The sequence below is a fragment of the Protopterus annectens genome, chromosome 2.part1 (assembly GCF_019279795.1).
Source record: "Protopterus annectens isolate FY-2018-M chromosome 2.part1, PAN1.0, whole genome shotgun sequence".
NCBI classification, from domain to species: domain Eukaryota; kingdom Metazoa; phylum Chordata; order Ceratodontiformes; family Protopteridae; genus Protopterus; species Protopterus annectens.
In genome coordinates, this window is record NC_056729.1 from 1,612,446,864 (window position 1) to 1,612,467,627 (window position 20,764).

The window sequence follows — 20,764 nt, forward strand, 5'->3', positions numbered from 1 at the left end:
CACTCCATTCCTTCCTCACCAACCCGTTGCTACTGTGACCACGGATACCTCACAGATAGGGTGGGGGGGGAGCATTTTCTAGGCAGGACTGTCCAAAGCACATGGCAAGATCACGAGGCTCACCTGCATATCAATGTCCTAGAGATGAGGGTGGTGCTTCTAGCGTTGCAAGCACTTCACGACCTTCTTCTTCTTGGGACAATAGCAATCCAATCAGACAACATGTATGTAGTATGGTATCTCAACAAGCAAGGTGGAACCAGATTTTAGCCCCTTTGTCAGGAGGCGATTCGTGTTTGGAAGTGGGCGATATCTTCCCAGCGCTTTCTAGTGGCAATGCACATCCCAGGGACAACCAACGTGATAGCTGACAAACTCAGCCGGGTAATCTTGATGCCTCATGAGCGGTCTGTGAAGCAGGAGGTAGCGGAACAGATTTTCCGCAAATGGAGATGGCCTTGCTGTGATCTTTTCGCCAGTGCAATCAACTTCAAATGCAGCAGCTACTTTTCCCTTACCCCCCATGGGGGAGTTACCAAGAGACACATTTGTTCATGATTGGCCTCTGGATTTCCTTTATGCTTTCCCTCCCTTTCCTCTCATATCCAAGGTGATTCAGAAAGCGAAGCTGTTGGGAAACAAATTGATTCTCATCACTCCTTACTGGCCTCGTCAGATTTGGTTCCCCTTTCTCGGGCCTTATCTACTAGACAGTCCATGGACTCTGGACCCAGTGCCAGACCTCTTGACACACATGTCAGGCTCTCTTCACCGCAGCCTCAACACCCTCAACTTGACAGCATGGCTGCTCCAATTCCATTCCTAATCAGGCTTCATGATTTTTAACCTGCTGTGACCCACATTCTCACATCTTCACATAAACCTTCCACTAGAAAGTTATACACTAGCAAATGGAGAAGGTTTTCTATCTGGGCTGAAGAAAGGAATGTTGACCTTTACACTGCATCCATCCCAGTGGTTTTAGAATTTTTGTCTGAACTTTTCCATCAGGGATCTGCTGCTGCCACAATTAGGGTTCAGTTGGCAGCGATATCTAATTTTCATTTGGGTCAACATGAGTCTAACCTGATGTCACACACATTGTGTAAAACCTTCCTTAAAGGTGCTATTTTGCTTAGAACCCCCCTTTCAGTAACCAGTAGCTTCCTGGGATCAAAACTTCATCCTGTCTAAAATCTCCGCCCTTCAAACCTGCTCGTTTGTGTCCTCTGAAGTTTCTGTCCTGGAAGACTTTGTTTCTAGTAGCCATCACTTCTGCTAGACATGTACCAGAGTTACAAGCAGTGTCTATCAAGCCCCCTTATTTGATTTTCCACAAAGACAGAGTTTCTCTTCGCACAAATCCATCTTTTATCCCTAAAGTTTGCTCTAATAATAACTTGAACCAAACTATAGAGCTGCCGGTGTTTTTCCCTAACCATTACAATGCAGCAGAATACAAATTTCATCAGTTGGATGTTCACAGACAATTGCGGTTCTATCTTCACAGGACTAAGGAACTTAGAAAGTCAGACCAATTGTTCATATCATTCTCTGATTCCAGACTAGGTCTCCCAGTCTCCAAATTGACCCTTTCCAATTGGATTTCGAGCTGTATTTCCTTCATTTATTCTTCTAATGGAAAGACTTTACCGTTCAAGATTAAGGCTCATTCTACACGATCCCAGTTTACATCTGCTGCCTTCCAAGCCAGAGTTCCAACTGACAATATTTGTACAGCAGCAACCTGGGCTACCCCTCATACCTTTATTACTCATTACAAATTGGACCTGACCTCTAGGGGTAGAGCCTCATTTGGTTCCACGGTACTCGGGAGTATTTTTCCGTGAGCCACCCAAGAATAAGGTGCTAGGGACGCTGTCCCTTATGTAAGAATGAAGGCGAGATAGGACTACAGAACATAAAGAAGTTTTGTGCTCACCATAACGTTCCATGTTTGTAGTCCATCTCGCCCTTCATTCTTATGAACCTACCCACCTACCCCCGTCCTGGAAGGATCTGGAGACAGGATTATTTTTCCATAATAAGGTGGGGTCCTTTCATTATTGTTGTTCTTTCTGGATAACCTAAGTTCTGTCTTTCTATAGTTTAGCAGCAAACAAGATCTGGGGATTGTACTGGTGCATTATGGGATACCTACCTAGTCACGAGCCAACTAGAAGACTGAGCTTTGTAATAGGCCGAGTTGAGCCGAGGATTGGCTCTGAACCCATATGTAAAAATGAAGGGCGAGATGGACTACAAACATGGAACATTATGGTGCGTGCATAACTTCTTTTTTGCTTTTGCTCTCTTGTATTTTATATTACTTTATTGCCATCTTCTGTTTTGTATATTGTGATTTGTTTTCTTTAGACTGTGTTGTACTTGTATTGTGCTTTTAACTGCATCTTAAAACTAGGAAGGAAATCACACCTTTGTCTCGTGTGAGTCACACAGAAATTAGAAAAGGTCAATTAAAAAGTCACTAGGAAAAGGCTACAACAAGCCAACAGACCCTTGCATCATCTGGGACAAGTCTGTGGATCACCAAACAGGCTGTGGCCTGATTCTCATCTTAGGATTGGTGCTAATGTTTTGCTTCTGGTGAGAAAAGAAGCAAAGGAGCTTTACATCCCAGCAGAGTAAAGCTGTGGTGAGACCAGCACTAGTAGTAGCCAGGCAGAAGCCATTCATAAAACTCCCCTCTTTTCATCATTCTTGACAAGCTAATTCTTTGTTTTCAGTAGGTACTGCTTGATTTGTCTCTAACATCATAATATCATCCTAAACACTTCATCCTTAAATTTTCAGGGTCTACTTATTAGTTTCCCCTCAAGTGTTTGGCAGTGCCCTCTGTAAACACAGCACTTTGAGTGACCTTTTTCCTTTAAAAACACTGATGACATTTCACCAATATCTAGTTGCACACATAACAACAAGTTTGCAGTGACAAGCTCTCTCCCCAGAGCTGCAAACTAGATACTCCTGACTTTGCTTCATATTCTCATTCCAACTGTCTAATCAATAAAAAAGAGTCTGTTGCCCTATATATGAACGTTCCCACTAACTCCATTACCCACTTGGTGGATATGGGCATCCTGAGGCAATGTAGAAATTGCATCATGTTTACTGACAACCAGTTAATTCTCAAATAAGCTGATGTGGTATGTGAGAGATGTAGTTACAAAATGTCATTGAAGGCAAAGCTCTCACATAAAAGTACTCCTAATGTCAATAAGGTCGGCAGTAGTACACACACTGCACCCATCACACACAATTCAAAGCAGACATATAGACCCACATATGCTGAGGCATTTAAATGTAACTTTCTTAAACCCCAAAGACTTCCTATACCAAGGACATGTAACAAATACCCTCAGCAGCCCCAAATGCACTCTTTCAGAACAACACCCACATCAACACATACAATCACATCTCATGGTGCCTCTACTTCTAAGCCCATAAGGCAATCCACTGCACAATCCAATATTCTGGTCATTTGAGACTCCATTGTGAGACACACTGATGTCCCTCTCACCAGGCTGAGAAAGGACAAAGTCATGGTCATATGCTTATCAAGGCCTAGTATCCACCACATTACGCATGTACTCAGGTCACTGAACCACAAGTACCAGTATAACTCAGTCATACTCCATGTGAGTGTAAATGACCTGAGACATACTTCCCTAGACTATATGAAGAAAGACATCATGGAGCTCTTGGAGTATGTGCCCCAGGCTAGTACAAGGCTAGCATTGAGCAGCATTTTACCTTCTCCAAGAGTGATGCCACAATACAAACAAAAGACGACTGACTTTAATAATTGTCTCAATTTCTAATGTCATTCTAAGGGGGTGCAGTATTTATCAGCATGGAATGAGATGGTCAACAGACCATGCTACTCTGCCAGGGGGTGGTCTGCACCTCTCCCCTCTAAGCTTTCGAATATTAGCTAAAACATTGTCTTCCCCTATAGTGCCTTTTTAGGCAATGCCAAACTGAAAGTACTTCCGACAAATCAAAATCAATAAAATCTAAAGGTATTACTGCTCAGTGTTAGGAGTCTAAGCAAAAAAACTCAACTCCCTAGAAGCGGTCATCTGATGTTGTATATCTTTGTTCATTCATTACAAATAGGCCCTCGGTTCCATCCTCAGAACCAATACGGCCGTTTCCAAGCTCGTGCCAGCCAAAAACTCTCAGCTAAGACCTACCCATAATGCCCCTCTCCTAGTTACTCCAGATCTCATTTGCTGTGTTCCTAGTCAGACGTGCTAGCCATCTCTCTCAAAGCTAAGTAGAAAATTGCTATTTTTAAAGACAGTTTCTCTTTAAAATTGTTTATTTTTTAGTCAAGTTAGCCTTTTCTCACTGTTGCCTATAACCTAATCCTATTTCCTACCCTTTACCTTGGTAATTTAATTTTTACCTCTATTGGTACTGTCCCTCTCTCCTGCCTTTGACAGGCCATTCCTTACCACTTGTGGTATTATTCTCTCCCTTTTTCTCTCCCTTAATTTGTTTTTTTCTGTAGGATAGCCTTGTTGCCTTACTATGTCAGACAAAGCTAAGCTGGGGTTAAAACGTGTGGGCATAAGATGCCTAACTCAGATACACATGCTCGTTGTGTCTACTGTTTAGGTGTAGATCATATTAAAGCTGACTGTGACATTTGTGCTAGTTTTAGTAATCGTACACTAGCAGAATGTAAAAATAAACTTATTTTAAAAGGTTTACTCAAGTCACCTTTTTCGGAGGCTTTATCTGGGTCGGAGGTCTCACCCCCTCCAAAGACCAAAAAACATAAGGAAAAACAGAGTCACTCGGTTCCTGCATCTCCATCAGTTACGGAACCAAGTCAGCTCTGTGCTTCATCGGCACCCTCAGTGCAGACCTCTTCAGCACCAGGCTCTGTGTCCTCTCCCTCAGTGCTGTTCATGATATTCACCCCTATTTCTGTTCTAACCTCGGCACCACTGACTTCAGTGCTGTCCTTGGATCCCACATTGGCTCCGATGACTGTACCTGCTTTGGCACCATCCCCAGCCATGGTGCTGACAGTTTCTTCAGCTCCATCAGCTCCAAAACTCGAATACCTGCCAAGGACAAGATACTCTCCAACTTATGACCCTTTTTTGGGGCAGAGGTTTCGCCCCTTTCTCGAAAGACCTGATTCTCTTTCAGCAGCCTCCTTTAGATCCACTAGGAGTTTTTCTGAATTAGATCTAGTGTGGGTTGTGGACCAGCTTCTGGCAGCTAGGGGATTGCCTGGAATCTTTTACTACATCTTCCCCTATTTATCCTCCTCCAGCCTCTACCCAGATCCCGGAGATCTTGGTACCGATGTCCACTCCCGTGCATATTGTCTCAGCTCCGACAGCAGTGTTTCCCCTGTCAGCACTGACCACCCTTGCTGCATTGGCTCCGGTGGAGCCAATGCTCTCCCGGAGCAGTGCTTGGACCGTCCATACCTTGGTACCTAGCCCGGCACCTATTTTCTTGCTGGTGTCATCTATGTCCATGGCTCCGATGGCTTCCATTTCTCTCGGACCTCCTCACCTGAAGGTGGGCTCCTCAGGGCAGGGTGTGACCTCAGTTCTGAGGTTGTCCCTCCTGGTTCCAGGCTCACATCCCTCCTCGGGTGGGCCTGCTGTCCAGGTGATGGAGAGGGCCTGGTCTTACACTCTGAAGTCTCACAGTCAGCCCAAATGACATCAGTATCAGAACCTCCCCCCAGCATGCACCTCTCCCAACCCTCTATTTTGGTACCCCGGGCATGGGAGTCACAAGAACCCCCTTTGAAGGGAACTCCTTCTCCAGAGTCCTCCTCAGAAGATTCCTCTGGGGAGCCACCCCGGAATAAATGGTGCAAGAGGAAGCTCCTTGATTCCCTGGAGGAATCTATCACTGAAGACACTGATTGTGATGAGAGGGAAGGGTCCCCACGGTCTCCCCAGATGACGTCTCATTCTGAGACATTCTCAAAATCCTCAAGCAGCGGGGAGACTGGAAGTCCTCTAACCCTTCTTCTGAGGAATCTGTGCTCTTGCAGGCCTGCCGTGCCCAGCCATCTACTTCTTAGGTGACCCCACCGGCAGATGACCTTGTTAAATTCATTGTACAGCATACCTGGAAGGCCCTGGACAATGTAGAACCTGTCCCCCGGAGGCCAGACAAAATTTTATCTACACCTGAAGACCAGCCCCACTGGTCCAAGCAGTTGACAGTTGATTCTATGGTCATTGCGGCAGCCACCAAGAGGGAACTGGCAAAAGATAGTTCCACTGTCCATCCTCCAAACAGGGAGTCTCGGACAAGTGGACCTCTGCTTCAGTGACCTTCACCATTCGGTCGCTGAACTATCTGGAACACTTTATTTGCCTCCAAAGAGACGTAATTTCTGAAATGCCTTCCTCTTTGGTGGGCGTACTGCCTGATGAGGTGCGTGATACTGTTGCCTCGCAACTATCTACCCTTGAATCCATTTCAAACTCCTTGATGCATTTGATATCTCACACCACCGAGGGGGCAGCTCAAGCTGCCGCATCAGGCATTGTCATGAGACGTAATGATTGGATGAGTTTGTGTGGCTTTGCAGACTCCTTTAAATCTTCCTTCGTCAATGCACCTGTCGACGAATCTGCACTTTTTGGACCCAAAGTACTAGACACACTTGCATGTAGTGAGAAAGATTGAAAGACCTTGTCTGCTGTGGGCATATGCTTTTCCAACCCTCAAGAGGTCCTATTCCAGGAACCAGAAGGGAGGAAAAATATGGTTCAAGAAATCCCAAAGATTTTTTCGTGACACTCATGGTGAACAATTACCCTGGGGCAGAGGGGGCAACTCATATGGAAGACGTCCCTTTCAGGGAAGAGGGGGTTCCCGTAACCAGGGCACTAGAGATTCTTTCTCTGGCAGACCCTACCAGCACTCCTGAGCAGCGGTCCGATTGCTTTCCTCTGGAAGCAGTTGGGGGTCATTTTTCTCTGCATCTACCAGCCTGGCATCTTATTGCTACCAATGTTTGGGTGCAGAGAATAATAACCAGAAGCTACCAAATACCTTTTGATTTAACTCCCAGACCCATCAAATGAATCCCCAATGTACCACCCAATCAGAGAGAATTAGCAGCCTTAGAAATAGAAAAGCTGCTAAGAAAAAGAGTCATCCAACCAGTCCCACCAGACCAGACAGGATCCGGGTTTTACTCGCGGTTCTTTTTAGTGCCAAAAAAGACAGGGAACTGGAGACCAATCCTGGATCTCAGCCTATTAAACAAATTTATCAAACCTCAAAAATTCTGGATGGTCATGGTACAGTCCATTCTTCCCTTTCTAGGGAGGGACAACTGGATGTGCTCTATAGACCTCCAGGATGCGTACTACCATATAGAGATGGATCAGTGCTCCCGGAGGTTTCTTCACTTCCATCTGGGAGCCAATCACTACCAGTTCAGGGCACTGCCATTCGGTCTCTTGACAGCCCCCCCGAGTGTTCACCAAATGTATGGCAGTTGTGGTAGCTCATCTTCGTCTACAAGGATTCCAGATGTTTCCCTATCTAGACGATTGGCTCCTTACCACTCCGACCAGGAATGTCCCAGTCCACAGCCTCTCTTACGCTCAAGGTCTCGCTCTCCACTTGAGGATTACAATCAACAAAGACAAATCTCAAATGTCCCCAACGAAGACACTGAAATTTATTGGAGTGGTCTTCAACACAACATCCTGTCAAGCTTCTCTCCCCCCTCACAGGCTTTCGAAAATAAGACACCAACTCCAAGACCTTCTTCCTCAGACCTATGTACCAGCACGTCTTATACTGCAACTCTTAGGATCCATGGCGGCTGCCATTACATTAGTACCACTGGCGAGACTGCACATGAGAATCCTGCAGTCTCTCCTTTCTGCACAATGGTCATTGCTAACTCACCCACATGACCATATGATACGCCTTACAAACCATTGCAAGGAAGAAATGCTATGGTGAATGAAGCCACAAACGAATCTTTTGTGTTGACCAGTCTGTCTTCTCCAGCCCATGGCCATGGTGACCATGGATGCTTCCCTGTTAGGGTGGGGGTGGGGCATTTCCAGGGAAAGACTGTCCAAGGTACCTGTTCCCCCATGGAGGCCAATTTGCACATAAATGTCCTAAAACTGAGGGCAGTTCTCTTAACGTTGCAAGCATTCCATGCATCCCTACCCTCTGGGACCATTGCAATTCAGTCAGATAACATGTCAGTCATCTGGTATATCAACAAGCAAGGTGGAACCAGGTCTAACCCCCTGAGTCAGGAAGCCATGAGGATTTGGCACTGGGCAATAGCTTCCAACTGCTTTCTTATAGCAATGCACATCCACAGGAGTTCCAACCTTATTGTGGACAATCTGAGCAGGAACATCCTGTTGCCTAATGAGTGGTTCCTCAACCCTGTAACAGCAGATCGGATCTTCCAACGCTGGGGCAAGACTTGCTGCGACATGTTTGCTCCCCCCTAAACTACAAAAGCAGAAGCTACTTTGCTGTGATCCCCCCTCAGGGGGAACCACCGAGGGACGCTCAAATGCATGATTGGCCACCAGGTCTTCTGTATGCCTTTCCCCCATTTCCCCTCATTCCAAAATTTCTCCAGAAAGCTCAGAGGTTGAGAAGAAAAGTGATCCTCATTGCCCTCTACTGGCCCCGTCAAGTCTGGTTCCCATTTCTTTGGCCTCATCTGCTTCACAGCCTGTGGATCCTGGATCATTCCCAAGACCTGTTATCTCACCCTCAGGGACTGATTCATCTGAACCTGCACAGTCTCAAGCTCACAGTTTGGTTCCTCCACTTCCAATGATTGCCAGGCTGCCTGACATCTCATCTCCTGTTCGTGAAATTCTCCTGGCTTCACACAAACCTTCCACTAGGAAAGTTTATTCTAGTAAATGGACTAGGTTCTCTATTTGGGCCAAAGATCAGAACTTAGACCCTTTCTCTATGCCTGTTCAAAAGATCCTACAATACCTGACTACTCTTTTACATGCAGAAGCCTCAGCTTCAATGATCACTGTACATTTAGCAGCTATCGCCAATTTTCATAATGGTCTTGATAATTCTTCAGTTATGTCACACCGTCTATGCAAGACCTTTTTGAAAGGAGTATTACATGTTAAACCTCTGGTCAAGCCTCCCTTAGAACCCTGGGACTTGACTTTGGTACTTCAGTCTCTCACAGGTTCTCCTTTCGAGCCCTTTGATTCAGCTGATTTGAAATTTTTGTAATTTGGAAAACCTTACTTCTAGTAGCACTTACCTCAGCGAGAAGAGTACCTGAGCTGCAGGCCTTGAGTGTCAAGAGTCCTTACTTGATCTTCCACATGGACAAGGTGTCCCTTCGTACTGACCCTTCTTTCTTGCCCAAGGTCATTTCTGACTTTTCCATTTACCAATCTATTGACCTGCTGGTTTTCTTTCCTCAGCATTCTAACAGAGGGAAGTACCTTTTGCACACCCTTGATGTGCATCGGCAGCTTCGTTGTTATTTGGACAGGACTAAATCTTTCAGGAAAACAGATCAATTGTTTGTGGCCTTTGCAGGACCCAGGTTGGGTGAACCTGTTTCCAAAGTGACTTTATCCTCCTGGCTTAGAAACACCATTATCTTTATCTACCAAGAGAATAAGCTATCCTTACCTTCCAGAATAAAGGCTCATTCTACCAGATCTATGGCTACTTCTGTCGCATTTCATTCCAGAGACTCTATGGATGATATCTGCACAGCAGCCACTTGGGCAAGACCTCATACTTTTATATCTCATTACAAATTGGATTTGGCCTCCAGGGGATGAGCATCTTTTGGTTCTATGGTGCTCAGGAATAGCCTTCCTTAGGGCAACCCAGGACTCAAGTAGCTGGGGACTCTGTCCTATTTGTAATGAATGAACAAAGATTTACAACATCAGATAAAGAAGTTATGTCTTACCATAATGTTCCATCTGTGTTGTAGATCTTTGTCCATTCATTACTTCCCGCCCTCCTTCCCCCTGCCTGGACTCCTGGTGGACTTTAGGAACTCCTGGTTAGGGTATTTGCTCATACAGAGCCTCCTACTATTTTTTTCTATTACTACATCTATTATCTAAGGGTGGGCAAACTCGATCTGGAGTAACTAGGAGAGGGGCATTATGGGTAGGTCTTAGCTGAGAGTTTTTGGCTGGCGCAAGCTTGGAAATGGCCATATCGGTTCGGAGGACGGAATTAAGGTCCTATCTGTAATGAATGAACAAAGATCTAAAACACAGATGGAATGTTATGGTAAGACATAACTTCTTTTTCACCATAGAGAATGCTGAAGTCTGTGCTGTCACTGAGACATGATTTAAAGTCATGGAGAGCACACCAAAAGTGCAATGTTATAATGCCTTCCACACATTTAGACTAGCTACTACACAGACAAGGACTAAAGGTAGAGGTGTCTCGATTTACATCAGAAATGAATATACATCAAGGCTGGTCAGACAGGACAACTCACTTGAGCTACTCTATGTTCAAATTACCTTAGGCAAAATTTAATACCACTTCTTTACAAGATATAGGTCCTCCTCTATGACCTAGGAAATCCATATCATGTTTTTAAATTTATTGAAAACACTCACCATCCAATCCCCACTATTAACTGGGAATCCTGTACAACACCAAGCATACAGGCACAGAGATTCCTGGATTTTGTAAACACAAACTCCCTGGACCAAATTGTCAGTGCACCAATCAGGTGTGCAACCATACTGGATCTGGGCCTCACTAATATGGGAGAGTGCTGCACATCCCCTAGTGTAATGTCTTCCCTGGTAATGTCACACCACAAAATGGTCTCCTTTAAAGTAAAAATAAACCTGGACCCCCAACTAACCCTGTTATATTCAGAAACTACTCTAAGGCTAACTTCCTGCTAATAAGTGATAGCCTGGCAAAATTTCAAACCCACATAAACCCTGAAAACATTGTTTCTTATACAGAGCTGTTCAAAGAAACCCTATACAATCATGTTAATAGCTGCAGACAGGCAGCTTTACCCATCAGGAAGAAGTACAGAACTAAGTAAAAAAACAAGCCACCTTGGTTGAATCACAAAATCAATAAGCTGTATAACAGAAGGAAGCAAATCATGGCAAAAAGTAGGAGGTGTAGCACCCAACAGAATAAAAGCACTCTCATTAAACTAAACAAATAACTGGACAAATTAAGTCTACCAAAGCCAAATTTGAGGAAAAGTTGGCCTCCCAGGCCTTGGACAACTATAAGGCATTCTTTAGCCTCAAAGGCAATACATAATTGTGTGCAGAGCTCATTGTAAATGGAGCCATCTATACTGAGCCTGAAGATATAGTAAACCTACTGTCCCACAAACTCAGCACCAGCTTTACTCCTATCTCCCCCTCAACCTTCCCTGAAGAAATATCAAATATAACTCCCCCTGCTATCACTAGTGGCAGGTCCTTACTGCTGTCTCTAAGGCCAAGAGCACTGCATCATTAGACCCAGACAACATCCCAGGATGACTTCTAACTAGCATGAAACATGACCTATCAGGTCCTCTGGAATTGTTATGTAACTGTAGCCTCTGAACAGGCTTCATGCCTCACAAATTGAGAACAGCAACAGTCATCCCTCTGCACAAGGTGGAACATCTGTAGACCCTGGAAACTACAGACCCATAAGTCTCACTAGTCTCATATGCAAAGCCATGGAAAAAATTATAATGAAAATGATAAATAATTATATAGTAAACTTCCAGACCCAACCCAATTTGGTTTTGTTAAGGGCAGGTCATTCCTTCTAATCCTGATGGATTTCTTTGAGAATGTCAGCAAAGCAATGGACGAGGGCAAAATGATTCATGCTGCCTTCCTTGATCTGGCCAAAGTATTTGGCACAATACTCCACTTGGGCATTGTTGACAAACTCAGGAAGATAAGTACAAACTTGTATGTCACCCAGTGGATAGCCAATTGGCTCACATACAGTATCCAGGAAGTTAGAATTGAGGAGTCCACCTCTACAAAGAGGCCAGTCACAAATGGAGTTAAGGCCAATGCCAATGGTCTCTGGCTGACTAAATTTGCAGATGGTTGTACATTAGGAGCTGTCATTGAATCCCACATCAACACAAATCTTCTCCAAGAAGGGCTGACACAGACAAACAACTGGTGTCAGAACCATGGACTAAAACTAAATGCCAAGAAATGCATAATAGTATCCTTCAGGAAGCCATCCACCCCTGGTAGCTTTCATATTGGTAACACACCCCTTATAACTGACCCAGTAGAGACTTAGGGACACATATAGATAGTAATCTAGCCTTTGACCATCACATGTCTACAGTAGTAAGGAAATGTTGCGCAACTTATAAACAAAGGTATGGCATCTAGGTCCAAGGATGTCATTGTTCCACTGTATTCTGCATTTATCAGCCCTATCATTCAATACAATGTCCTCTTTGGTATGTATCTAACCATGCATATCCAACAGTTGGAACATCCACATAGGTTCCTCACTAAAAGAATACAGATACAGGGCATAAGTAACATGTCCTATAAATACTGCCTCAAGGCCCTATCCCTGTATTCTGTCTCCTACAGGCTGTTGAGGGGAGATCTATGCCTGGCATACAGGGCACTGTCATACCCCACTCTGATGGACCTTCTGCATATGCCCAAAAGAAACGGCACCAGAATTACCTATTCTAAAGACCTGAACCTTGTATGTGATGTAGGTCCTGCTGGAGGGACAGGTATGTATCCCAGAGAGTACCCCATCTCTAGAACAGGGTCTCCATCCATGTGAAGCAGAGTTCCTCCCTAACCCAATTCAAGTATAACTTGGACAACTGGATGGGGAATAGGAAATTCATCCCTGGTTTGGTACCTATGTCTCTAATGGACAAAGGCAACCTGTAAATGGTTAATCTCCCAGGCCCCTGCTTGTAAATTGTTCATCTCCCAAGCCTCTGCTTGCACTTATCAAGGGTACCAGAACTTGTCAGAGATTTGGGATGCATGGCTAGGCTTAAAAAGGCCCTTGTGGTTGTTTGCCTAGTAGTAACACATGTGAACCTATGAACCTGTGAAGAAGTCTACAATGTGTAGTGCTATCCATGCACTTCAGGGAGTTTATTATAAATACTTTGTAACTTATATTGGGTCTGGAATACAGACCTGTTGTGAAAAATAAGAAAGGGCTCCCCTTTCCAACCCTCTGCTATGATTTTTGAAAGTCAGTGCCATGATTTTTAATGCTCAGAGTTTGAGAGGTATGCATTGAAATGTTTGATATCAAATATTATAAGCAGAGTTTAAAAACAGCCACATAATTAACTGCATTATTCATATCCTTAAAGCAAATACATTTATATTTTTGAGAAAGATGTGATTTCATTTTTTTTCTTAAGAAGTGAGAGATTGTCAGTGTTGTATGAAGCAGAAGCTGACTTCCTGAAAGACGTTTAAAAAACAGTTACAGAAAAATGAGGTCTATTCAGTCTGAGGCTGCTATAACCTCTTAAAAATTATGAAGATTCACTTACTATTTATTCGTTAACAAATCTGTGTATGTATATGTATGTATGTATGTATGTAGGCATGTATGTATTTGCTTACTGGGGTAGCACTGTCCAATAATAACCATTTTCAGGCCTAACATGGGTTGCTCTGATTCAAGTACTCAGGTTATATAAAACATGCGACAGCTATACAGTATGTGTAACATGTAAGTACTGATCTCTATACAATATAAATATAGTAAGGATGTATAACAGAGAAAATACAGTCAAATAATAATATATAAGGAGAAGTTTTTTGAAATGAAAGTGTTTGAAGAGAGTAGCTAGGAAGGACTGCTATGTACATATATATGCAAGTGGTGACCAGTTGTTAAGTAATGGATCAAGGGCGGCAAGAGAATATGTCCAGGAGTATTAAGAGGAGGTAAATTATCTGGCCCATGTCAGGGCATTTATACTGGATCTGTTTTAGTAGATATGCTTTGAATTCTGTTCTGAATTTGGTGTAGGTAGGATATCCCTTAAGCTAAGGTTGTTAAAACTGGAGATCTTGTTTTCAGTTATCTGTTACATGACTTATTTTCTTGCAGTGACAGGGACTACAATAAGTGAAACAGACTCCAGTTTTGGTATGGTATTACTACCAGCTATCCTAAGTTGTTGTAAGATGTTACTTGGTATATGTACTTTAAGACTGTGACAGAAGAGGATATCATCCAACAAAATGCCTAAATATATTTTTTGTTTGGTGAAAGATAGCATGGTTCCTGTGGGATTAGTTTTACAGGGTGCTTTAATTTTTGGCTAATCTATTTTCAATGACAAGCAGTATGATAGAATATTTGTTTGAATTGATAGTTATCAAATTTATAAAAGGATAATTCCAAATCAAACAGAAGCCATTTGCAAAACAAATGTTAGATGATTTAATGATTTGTGAGACGTTCTTAGTGCAGTATCATCTGCATACCAAGTAATGGTCTATGGAAGATTATTTATGTAAAATGAAAACAGCAGTGGGCCTGAAACAGATCACTTTAGACAGAAATAGTCATAAGAGACCAAGGTATTTATGTGGATAATTTCGTCTCATTTAATTATGATGTCTCCACCACAGTGAGGAAATCTTTTTATCTGGCCAGTTAATTTCCAAAGATGTCATCCTACCACTGCACTCTTTCCTTATCAGACCCATCACTGACCACAGTGCCCCCTTTGGTATATACAAATCCAAGCATATCACTAGTTGGAAGGCCCCAAAGATTTCTAGCCATGAAATTTACAGGTTTTAAATCCTTCAATGATCCACACAGATTAGCATGAATCTCCTTTTACTCGATAGCCAGCAGGCTGCCGCAAGATGATCTGTTCCTCATCTTTTGAGCTACAAATGACCCACTCCTACCTGTCCTCCTGTTTCTTTGCAAATTCACTGGCTAGTATGTTCCCATGTTCAAATGAATTCCCCTAGTGAGCAAGCCTGGATCTTAGTAAGAATTATAACCAGCAACTGTGAATGATCTGTTAGACAGATAACTAATTCATGAATCATAAGGTAACTTTGACAGAAAAGCCATAGTCAGTTAGTTTGTCTACTAATCTGGTTATGGTTAACAGTTTCTAAGGCTCTTTTTAAGTCTTGGTACATTTTTCCAATTAAAAACCTGCTCCCTATATCAAAGTATATATAGGGCAACATTCATATTATTTATGCCATCAGAGGTCATGTGTTCGAATGTAATCAAGTATTTGTTCATACAGGGGCATAGCCAATATGCTAGTCTGATAGCAGCAGAAATCCATAGCTCTGCTTAGATTTTAATATCCTGAAAGGAAATATACTTTAATTTTTAGAAAAATCTAACTAAAAGTATACTAAAAGATAGATTAACATAGACTCTTTATTATTTTCTAAAAATTAATATATAGTCAAGAGAATTTTTGAATTATTCCTATCAAGAAGTTTTCTACTGGAGATCTCAACATGAGCAACTTGAAGAACCCACACCAAGCAAGCCCCCCTGCATCCCACCCCCCGCTACTTAAATATACCAACTCCGAGATTGCACCACATTGTAGCGAATGGAAACCAACTCTTATGGAGATTTCCATTCAAACGCTCAAACTTTTACAAATTCGAACGTATGGTCTCGACCATATGTGGTTCAAACTTGTAAAAGTTCGACTACGTGAATGGCACCCTATTTAGATAATTTTTAACAAGTTTATGAAGCTGCAGCTTGAGGAAACAACAGTGATGACATCACTTGACCTTTTGAACTTGTTAAATGTCTGTATTTAGAAGTATTTCCTCTTGAAATTCTGTTATCCTTCACTTAGATACTTTAAATGGTAAATAATTAATTCTGACAAAAGTGTTTAACTCCTTTGAAAATACCTATGTTCTTTTATAGATGCATATATTCTGCAGATTCATTGACACTTTTAGTAATTAAATGACATCAAATGAACTAGGAGCTGCATTATAAAACTCATTATGCATATTAACATCAGACTTATGTTATATAACTAAACCTTTAGTAACTAAACAGAGGGGTTGTGAGACTTCTTTTCATACTAAGTGTTATATATATATTCAACAGATCCTTACATGAAAAATGTTAGATAGATGACTGACAAAATGGTTAAAACATCTGATGTTTCTTGACAAGTCTTGGAAATATTGACAATCTTCTTAACCTTCAGCTTCTAATGTTTATACATATTTTGATCTGATGTGTAGTTCTGACATATCTACTTATCAGAGGTGCTATTATTAGATGTGACATATTCACATAGCTTCAGTTATACTGGACACTCTCATTTTAATGTATATTTCATGGACTCAGATTTCTTTAGTTGCTTTCACAATACTTTTATTTTTTTGTTTTTATACTATATTCTAAGCAGAGATGGATAATTTGTGTCTTTTGGTGTTGGAAAGGTGGTGGATGGATGGTTTAGTGAAGTTTTTAACTAAACCAGAAACTTTATGTTTCATGTATGTGTTTGTAAATAGTTTGGGGTTTTTGAAAGTAGTGCTTAATACACGTTATACATCCATGATAAGTAAGTTTTCAGTAGATTTCAAATCAACACAGAAGAAAGGTCTTTCAGTAAGTAACAACATACACATTATAGTCAATGGCTTATAAATGTTTCTCATTAAATAGTAATGGTTTGAACAATAATGTCAAAAGAGCTGGTTTGCTTAAATATATCAAAATGCATAAAGCCCAGATTATCTTTTTACAGGAAACCCATCTATTAAAAAAGACCTACAAAAATACTAATTTAATGGCTATACCATTCTGGCTGATTCATGTTTTAAGAATAAGAAAAGGGGCACTCTTATTCTATGTAAAAATACTTGTACTATGCCAAGAATTATAGATAGAGTTTCAGATAAAGATGGGATGTTAAGCATGGTTATTTTTGGAAATCAATAGGAAGTGTTATACTTTGATTAATACATACTAGATACCAGGACTAAGTACTAAATCTGTTGACAAATATCTGGACCTGATTACTTTAAATGCAAAAGGGGAAATTACAGTAATAAGTGATTTTAACTGCCTATTATCAGGCAATGATACTTCTAAAAATGGCGAACTAAAACTAACATCTCAAGCCAAGACGTTAAATGACTTCATAAACCAGATAAACCTTAAAGATATACATGATCTAAGAGAACATTATTCCTTATTCTATACTCACTATTCATATGGTTTGATACATAAACAAACATTGATAAGGTCTTTGTATCAAATAATATATACTCAAAAATAAGTAATGTATCTATAATGACTTGCCCACTTTCAGACCATAATGTTATAAACGTTACATTAACTATGCATACATATTTAAGATTTCTGCAGAGAATTCCTGCTTACATAACTAAGTTAAAAGACTTTAGGGAATGGATAATGAAAGAAATAGACATGTTTATGGAAACAAATGATAATGGTGAAGTGACTGATACTATACTATGGGACACCTTTAAAGTTTATATATATGGTAGAATAAAATCTTGGTACCTTAAAAAAAGGAGAGAGCGGGACAAAGAACTTTTAGACTTACAAAAAAAAGACAAGATAAAAATGGATGCAAAACCAAATAATAAAGTAGCACATAAAGTACTAAGTTAAATCAAAAATACGTTGAAGTTCTGAATCATAAGGTAACCATAAAACTGGAAAAATTGAAATTACAATCTTATGCTGTAAATCCTAAATATCTACATAAAATAGCAGTAAGATCCAAAAAATAAACAATCAAAATTTTACTAATGAGTTTACATATAAAAGTGATGGTTCAGTTAACAGTAAATCTAACTTAATGGGCATATTAGAAGCGTTTAAAGGCTACTATAAAGATATAAATAACAACACACCACTTTTGGAGACACTATAATATAATAAATACATTTATTCAAGAAAATATAACTACTAAGGTGTCAATGCAACAAAATAACATATTAAAAAAACACATAACACTAACAGAAGTAAAAGAGCAAATAAAAAAAATTAAAAGATAATAAAACTCCAGGACTGGATGGAATTATTCCTGAACTATATAAGATTTTTCCTGAATATATAATAAAGAAAATGATGAGTGCCTTTACTATGGTTAACATGTATAACACCCCATCATAGAAATATTCAATTATTCCCCCATCTTAAAGCAAGGTAAGGACCCAAAATCTTGTGATTCATATAGGCCAATTTCGTTACTAAACACTGATTATAAAATTTTCATGACAATATTAGCTAATAGGATAAAGAAACTATTACCTAATCTAATACATAATGATCAGACAGGGTTCATTCTTCATAGAAAATTGCAAGATGACATTATTAAATTACTATCATTAATAGACATAGCATGCAAATACAAAAAACAACTAACTATATCAGCCTAGACATAGAAAATGCCTTTGATTCTATTAGTTGGTCTTATCTACAGAGAATTCTGATTGGTTTTGAATTATCCTCAGATTTTGTCAACTTATTAATGAAAATTTATAGTAGGGCACAAGCTTATGTGAAAATCAGATCATTTCTATCCTCATCACTAGAAATTCTCAAGGGAATTAGACAAGGTTGTCCTTTGTCACCATTCTTGTTTCCTCTTTCAATGGAACCTTTTGCTACATATATCAGAAACAAGCAAAATATAAATGGCTTTCAAGTTAATAAGGACTATTGTCCTAAGATACAATTATTTGCTGATGATATGTTGTTAACGTTGGGTGATATTGATGGTTCTTTGCATGATGTTATAAATACCTTAAGCAAGTTTGAAAGAATTTCAGGGCTTAAATTTAATCATAATAAATCTAAAACATTACTAATTAACAAAAAGATCAACAAAAACCTAAGAGAGAATAGCCTGTTTAATTGGGAGAATGGTGTATTAGAATATTTGGGTGTCAGTATAAAGAGTACATGGAAAGATTCTGTTAAACTAAACTACAATAATTTAATAACCACCATTAGTGAACTAATCAAAAGATGGAATAAAATGTTCTTCTCAATGGAGTATAGGCTCTCTTTAAATAAAATGATAATTTTACCTAAAATTTTGTTTTATTTACAGTCATTGATACTACCCCCTCCCAAAAACTTATTTAAAAAATTAGATTCCATGCTACTTAAAATTTTATGGTTCCCCTTAAAACCTAGGATTGCATATAAATGGCACATTTGAGCTTGGGACAGTAATGGAATAGCATTCCTTAGCTTAGATCTTTATTCCAAATAAGTTATAAGTAATGTAATATTACATTGGATTTCACCTACCTATATATCTGGCTGGAAAACAAGAAAAGAAAAGATTCATATAACTGATGTCAGAAGTATAGAAAATCAGTTTAAGGAACAATACAGAATAAGTACAGTTAATTGGCTTTTACGTGAATTTTGTTTATTTAATAAGAAATTTATCATTTTTCTTATGGTATTAATCAAATATTTAATAACTTTAAAAATATGTTGTTTGTCTTTCGGCTTTTCCCGGTTAGGGGTCGCCACAGCAGAACTCCAGTCCGCTAATGATTGGCAGTTAGCTTTTATGGTGTCGAGTTGCCAGCCCGACGCCCAACCTTCAGCAAAGGCATGCCCATTCAATGCATGTCTTTCAAATGCCCACTCAGCCGTGGGGAGGACATGCAGACTCCACACAGAAGGCACTCCCAATCCAAGCCGAGAATCGAATGGGAGAACCTCTTGCTGTGAGATAACAACACTACCGCTGCACCACCGTGGAATTAATAACTTTAAAAATATAATTGATTGTAATTACAACATTAAACAATTCCTATTTCCTAGATTCTCTATAGCATACTCCCCTGATTGTCCAGATTCTTTCAACAACAATCCGATACAAAAATTAAAGGAAAATAACTTGATATTCTGGCATCAGTTTATTGAAAATAAGAATATTAAACCACTAAACTCTCTTTTATGTAGTTTTGATAATAGTCAAGATAGTTGGTTGTTTATACATTCATTATGGCAGTTTATAGAAAAACAAAATGAGAGTATCAATCAACCTAGAGACTGAATCTATACCTAGTTTGATCCAGCTTTTTATTAGGTGTCTTGAAAAGACAGATGATCAAAAATTAAGTATCTCACCTATCTATAAGATACTAAGAGAAGACACTCTAAAGTTTGACTCAGACTTTTGGAATTACTATGTAAAGATTAATGGAGAACAAATATCTGATGAATCCAAAAAAACTGTTGTTGAAATCTATGTATGTTACCTCTTCTTCATTATATTGGAGATTGTATACCTAGAAATTTATGAATAGGAGTTTCTATGCTCCACATAAAATAAATCTTATACTCAAAAAAACAGTGAAAGCAAATGTTGGAAATGTAATGAATTACTAGAGGCCAACTGGGTTCACATGTTCATTGAATGTAGAAATGTTGTTCAATACTGGAAAGACTTATATTTTGTAAAGGCTTTATAGTCTGATAACTGTTATATTTCTAACTGACTAATCCTATTCAGTGTTTCTATACCTAATATAATACCTAAATCTCAGATTCAGTTACTCCAGTCAATTCTTACAATTGCCAGAAAAGTTATTACTTTGAACTGGAAAAGTAAACAAGATTTGATGTTTAAAGAATTTATTAATTTAGCAAAAGTTGTTTGTAAAAAAGAACTGCACACCATTTGTTATAGAACTCATAACATTACTCA